The sequence below is a fragment of the Danio rerio genome, chromosome 3 (assembly GCF_052040795.2).
Source record: "Danio rerio strain M-AB ecotype USA chromosome 3, GRCz13ab, whole genome shotgun sequence".
In the NCBI taxonomy this organism is placed as follows: Eukaryota; Metazoa; Chordata; class Actinopteri; order Cypriniformes; family Danionidae; genus Danio; species Danio rerio.
In genome coordinates, this window is record NC_141023.1 from 68,022,501 (window position 1) to 68,029,604 (window position 7,104).

The window sequence follows — 7,104 nt, forward strand, 5'->3', positions numbered from 1 at the left end:
ATCTGGCCTCAACAGCATGAAAGCATGGATCATCCTGCCTTGTATCAGCGGTTCAGGCTGGTGGTGGTGGTGTAATGGTGTGGGGGAGATTTTCTTTGGGTCCATTAGTACCAATTGAGCATCAACGCCACAGCCTACCTGAGTATTGCTGCTGACCATGTCCATCCCTTTATGAGCACAGTGTCTCCATCTTCTGATGGCTACTTCCAGCAGGATAACGCAGCATGTCATAAAGCTCAATCATCTCAGACTGGTGAACATGATGATGAGTTCACTGTGCTCAAATGGCCTCCACAGTCACCAGAGCTCAATCCAATAGAGCAGCTTTGGGATGTGGTGGAACGGGAGATTGGCATCATGGATGTGCAGCCGACAAATCTGCAGCAACTGTGTGATGCTATCATGGAGCAAAATCTCTGAGGAATATCTCCAGTAGCTTGCTGAATCTCTGAAGGATTAAGGCAGCTGTGAAGGCAACAGGTGGTCCAACAGGTACTAGTGAGGTGTATCTAATAAAGTGGCCGGTGAGTGTATACTTATACAGGCTGATATCTGACATTACTGTGTGATTAAATCACAGCATCACGGTTATTTCCTCGATGTTTGACTGATGAGATCTCCACTGTGATGTGTTGGAGAACCGGTGGCCAAATCCACAGCGCCAGACTGACCCCAAAACACAAATCTGACTTATTACATGTGACACACTAGCTCATATTGGGGTTTCATAAATAAAATACATGTTATAATACTGCAAATGTTCAACCACTGGCATTACAAATATGCACATACAGAGCTGAAATCAGAGTTATTCACCCTCCTGTATATTTCCCCCAAATTTCAGTTTCAACAGCACATAATATTAGACTAGATCTTCTTCAAGACACTAGTGTTCAGCTTACAGTGACATGTAAAGGCTTCACTAGGGTAATTAGGGTAAAGTTAGGGTAATTAGGCAAGTCATTGTATAACAGTGGTTTGTTCTGGAGACAATCCAACACTAATATTGCTGAAGGGGTGAATAATATTGAGCTTAACATGACTTTAACACTATTAAACACTGCTGTTACTCTAGCACAAATAAAACACATCAGACTTTCTCCAGAAGAACAAACATTAGAGGAAACACTGAGAGAAACTGCTGAATCTGCTCATCATCATCATCTGGGAGATATTGAAAGGATTTAACAGGGGGGTGAATGGTTAAACTGGATATTGTTTAGAAATGTAAACTGGGTTCATGTCAGAACCAACATCATGCTGACGTTAATGTTCAACATCCAACCTAAAATCAACCAAATACCAGCGTCTAATGATGTTACAGCTTGACGTTTGTGAAGGTCACCACTATGACATCTATCAGATCTATCATTCGGAAAACGTACCCCTGTACACATTTCTGTAGAGCAGCAAACACATCTCAGGAGCTACATTGTTTTGCAGTTTCTGCTTTGGTGAATCCAGCAGAGGGCGCTGTGCACGCTTTTCCAGATCTGTAATTTCTGTCGCCTGTCGCCGTCGCCTGACTTTACCAGGTGTTCAGATTTTAACACATTCTCACCCCGTTATTTACTATTTTTTGGGGCTATTGTTTTTGTTTTACCTGCTGTCTGGAACCTCGTTGTTAAACAGGTTACATGGCATAACATGCTAATTACATAGAACATACTTAAGGCGTCACGGTGGTGCAGTGGTCAGCACAGTCACCTAACAGCACTCAGGTCTCTGGTTTGAGTCTCGGCTGGGTCAGTTGGTGTTTCTGTGTGGAGTTTGCATGTTCTCCCCGTGTTGGCGTGGGTTTCCTCCGGGTTGGTGTGGGTTTCCTCCGGGTGCTCTGGTTTCAGTCCAAACACATGCGCTATAGGGGAACTGATCACTGACTGTGTGTGTGTGTGTGTCAGAGAGAGAGAGAGAGAATGAGTGTGTATGGGTGTTTCCCAGTACTGGGTTGCAGCTGTAAGGGCATCCACTGTGTAAAACACATGCTGGAATAGTTGGTGATTCATTCCGCTGTGGCGACCCCTGATGAATAAGTGACTACAGGAGTGAAGCTCAGTGCTCTGATCCTCTACAGACCTGTGGCGGATATCTGATCAGCAGCATTGCAACACACACACACACACACACACACACACACACACACACACACACACACACACACACATCTTCTGTTCCTGCTGATCCTGATGCTCACCGTCTCCAGCACACACACTCACTCACACACACTGAGTCTTCACTGAGGCGTACAGTGACTGAGCAGCTGTGTGTGCGTGAGCGTGTGTGTGTGTGATGGAGTGTGTGTGAGCAGTCAGATCTCGTCACAATAGCAGTCATTGTTCAGTATGCAGGCCTCTGCGTGCTCTCGTTCCCTCCCTCACCTGAGCAGCAGACAGGTGTATCTCTGCTAGTCACGCACAGCCACACTGCCAAACCTGCACACACACACACGCACGCATGCGCACACACACACCCCATCACACACAGAGAAAGTGCTCTTATTTAGTTATTTGCATCCGTTTGACTTCAGTTATTTACATTTTAACTGAATATTTAAATGAGTCTCATTAGCATGCTGCTCCTGCATGTTCAGTCTGGACATGAGCTGATGTTTGTAGACAGATTAAACACACACACACACACACACACACAGACGGTCCACACGTGTATAATACTACAGTACTGTACACACCAGTCCACTGTGAGATACACACTCGTGTGTTATGGTTCATCTGTAAGGTAAAGTTGTGGAGATCACAGCCACACTGTACACATGATCATACATGTCACCTGGCCAGCAGAGAGCTGAGCTCCCTCTCAGAGACGAGACATCTGTCATTAGGAGACACAGTGGGACACGACCAGGGCCGGCACGTCCACAGAGGCGAGCTAGAGCAGCAGCAGTCAGGGGAGCATCCGTGATGACCTCCGCCCCAGCAACGCTCTTCAGTTTGGTCTGCGACATCACCCCCCTTCTGCTGCCCCCCCCCTCCACCGTCACTCTTTACTTTTGTCTGACGCACCCCCCCCCCTCCTTCTGGTCCCTCCCACCTCACTCTTCAGTTTCGTCCTCGACATTAACCCCCCCCCCCCCAACGGTCTTTACTTTTGCCCTCTCCCACCTCCCACTCTTCACTTTCATCTACAACATCACCCCCCTTCTGCCCCTCGCCACCCACACTCTTCACTTTTGTTCATGACACCTCCCCCCTTCTGCCCCCCCTCCACCCACGCTCTTTACTTTCATCTGTGACGTCACCCCCCTTCTGCCCCCCTTCCCCCCTCACTCTTCATTTTCGTCCTAACCCCCAGCCAGGCTCCTGAGTTTCGCTCTCCCCCTCACCCAGGCTCTTCGCTTTCGTCTGTGACCCCATGCCCCTCGTGCCCCCACTCCCTCTTCAATTTTGTTCGTGACACTACCACACCCCAAATCCCACCCCAACCCCCCAGACCCATGCTCTTCAACTTCATCTACAACTTTGGGCAGCACAGTGTCTTAGTGGTGGCCTCACAGCACTCAGGTCACTGGTTTGAGTCTCGGCTGGGTCAGTTGGTGTTTCTGTGTGGAGTTTGCATGTTCTCCCCGTGTTGGTGTGGGTTTCCTCTGGGTGCTCCGGTTTCCCCCACAGTCCAAACACATGCGCTATAGGGGAACTGATCAACTACACTGACCTTAGTGTAGGAGTGTGTGTGTGTGTGTGTGTGTGTGTGTGTGTGTGTGTGTGAATGAGTGTTTCCCAGTACTGGGTTGCAGCTGAAAGGGCATCCGCTGTGTAAAACATATGCTGGAATAAGTTAGTGGTTCATTCCGCAGTAGTGAGCCCTGATGAATAAGAGACTAAGCCAAAATTAATGACTGAATGACTAAATTTTATGGTAAACTACTGTATTTCATTCCTTAAGAAATATAATTAACACTATGCTAATAAAATAAGGTAGTTTACTGCAAACATTTTACATTTATTTTATGGTAAATACCATTTTTTAACAGTAAAAACTGTACAATAACATCTGTAACAATCTCTAACCTGCTTAACAATAAATGTCCTTCATATACACATAAACAGCTGAAGTCAGAATTATTCACCCCCTTTAGAATAGCTTTTTCTTTTATAAGTATCGCCCAGATGATGTTGAACAGATTCAGGAAATGTTCACAGTGTGTCTGATAATATGTGTTTTATTTGTACTAGAATAACAGCAGTGTTTAATAGTGTTAAAGTCATGTTAAGCTCAATATTATTCACCCCTTCAGCAATATTAGTGTTGGATTGTCTCCAGAACAAACCACTGTTATACAATGACTTGCCTAATTACTCTAACTTTACCCTAATTACCCTAGTGAAGCCTTTACATGTCACTGTAAGCTGAACACTAGTGTCTTGAAGAAGATCTAGTCTAATATTATGTGCTGTCATCATGGAGAAGAAGAAACACATCAGCTATTAGAGATGAGTTATGAACACTGTTATGAGCAGAGATGTGCTGGAGGAATCTGCTCTCTGATACACAGAAACTGGGGGAATAATCAGGGGGTGAATAACTCTGCCTTCAGCTGTGTATATGTGTGTGTGTGTGTGTGTGTGTGTGTGTGTGTGTGGTTAATATACAACAATATCAGCCATACTGTTGACTGTATAGAATCTCCTTTACAGTTTCTACTGTATTTTTACCATAAAGTTCTGATGTTTGTTGTAGTAACTGTTAGGGTTTTGTTCTACTGAGCACATGATGTGTAGCGCTCTCCTTTTGAGAAAAGCAGAAGGGAAAAGGAAAAGTGTGTGTGAGGAATGCAGGAGAGGAATGTGGTCGAGTTAGCATACAGGGGGTTTGACGGAAAACAATGTCTTTGTGTTTGAGTTCAGAGCGCTAGTCACGCAAACCTGCAGCCGATCTTCAGTGTGTGTGTGTGTGTGTGTGTGTGTGTGTGTGGATCAGGTACTGCTGATACTGAGCTGGAAACACTGAACATTGAGCTGGAACAGGGAACGGCTCATCTCTCAAACACACACTCAGAGTCTCGTCTGTAGTCCAGATATCTGAAACTCCAGCAGCTCATCCTCTAGACTAGAGTAGAGTATAGTGTTGTGTTCAGACATCATGAGAGAGTTTCTCCTGACACAATCACCTGACAGTGGAGGAAGCTGAATAATCTGACGTCGAAAGCAAAAACTAGATTATTCTAACCCTAACCTGAAACACACGGGGTTACTGTCATGTGGTGAACTCAGCCAGTCATATAATATTGGTGTCGTCATTGCAGCTCCTGCAGTCACTCTTCAGATGCTGCACCGGCTGAATCAGCTGTCGCAGTACTATAAAGCTACATGTGACAGTCACTTTATGTCTGCGCACAAATTTTCTGACGGCATGCACTGCTTTAAGACAGATTTGATTGATCTGTGCAGCGCTGCATCAAATCAAACTAAAGGACTGATAGCTCCACCCTAAATAACTGATAGCTCCTCCCTAAATAACTGATAGCTCCTCCCTAAAGCACTGATAGCTCCTCCCTAAAGCACTGATAGCTCCTCCCTAAATAACTGATAGCTCCTCCCTAAAACACTGATAGCTCCTCCCTAAAGCACTGAGAGCTCCTCCCTAAAGCACTGATAGCTCCTCCCTAAAGCACTGATAGCTCCTCCCTAAATAACTGATAGCTCCTCCCTAAATGACTGATAGCTCCTCCCTAAAGCACTGATAGCTCCTCCCTAAAGCACTGATAGCTCCTCCCTAAATAACTGATAGCTCCTCCCTGAAGCACTGATAGCTCCTCCCTGAAGCACTGATAGCTCCTCCCTGAAGCACTGATAGCTCCTCCCTGAAGCACTGATAGCTCCTCCCTGAAGCACTGATAGCTCCTCCCTGAAGCACTGATAGCTCCTCCCTGAAGCACTGATAGCTCCTCCCTGAAGCACAGGTTATTTGTTTGTTTGTTGTGAGATTGTAATAGTTGTTTAATATGAATTCTCTGCTCAGTGTTTGTGCTGTTCTCTGAGTGAGACAGCAGTGTCTGCAGTGTGAGAGAAAGAGTCAGTTCAGCTGATATCCTTGTGAGATCCAGTCCAGGTTTTCTCAGGTGTGTGTGTGTGTGTGTGTGTGTGTGTGAGCATTAATGAAAGTGTGATTCACCTTCTGTGTCCTGTGACGACTGCAGATCTTATCTTACTCAAACTCTACTGCTCACACGCGATGCTGTCATTAACACACACACACACACACACACACACACACACACACACACACACACACACACACACACACACACACACACACACACACACACACACACACACACACACACACACACACTTACACACACACACCTGAGGAAATACAGAAACAGACTCAGCGCATGATCACCTGTTGAAGTGCATTGGGCAAGTTAATCCTAATCAGACCTCTTTAAAATGATTACATCTTATATTCTGATCACAAAATACACACGTTACATTAATAATGCTGCTCATTTCTAGTGCAGATCTCCACACACTCCTCACTCCAGCAGCTCATCCTCTATACTAGAGTAGAGTATAGTGTTGTGTTCAGACATCATGAGAGACTTTCTCCTGACACAAGCAGAAAATATAAAATAATATATAATATAATACATATATATATATATATATATATATATATATATATATATATATATATATATATATATATATGTGTGTGTGTGTGTGTGTGTGTGTGTGTGTGTGTGTGTGTGTGTGTGTGTGTATATAATTATTTATATATTTACAGTTAATATTAATTATATATATATATATTCATCATAAATATGTGTAAAATAATAAACATTTAAAATAAATAAAAAAGCTGATCTTGATCAATCAGTGAAAGTTTGTGTTCCCTCATCAGTGTGCAGTATTTCACTCAGTAGTCAGCAGCACTCGACTCTCACCACAGTGAAGGTGTGTGTTTATCCGGATAATAAAGCCCCTGCAGAAGAGTAAAGAGTGCTTCTAGACTACATGTCCCATGATGCAGTGCTGTGGGGAGTGTGTCATGTGACGATCGTGTGCGTGAGAGTCTGCTGTGGGTGTGTGCGCGCGCGCTCCACTACTGCTGACACATTACACTCAGAGCAGCGGAGGAGTCGCT

At 44.7% G+C, this 7,104-nt stretch overlaps 1 protein-coding gene across 1 annotated transcript in view; it reads right to left on the reverse strand.

Moving 5' to 3' along the window:
• proza (protein Z, vitamin K-dependent plasma glycoprotein a) overlaps positions 1–4,545 on the reverse strand; it is a 45,889-nt gene extending 41,344 nt beyond the window's left edge. Inside the window, exon 1 of the mRNA XM_087243354.1 lies at positions 4,035–4,545. The gene's annotated coding sequence lies outside the window, so the exon portion shown is untranslated. The remainder of the gene's footprint in view (positions 1–4,034) is intronic.
• Between the last annotated feature and the right edge of the window lie 2,559 nt (positions 4,546–7,104).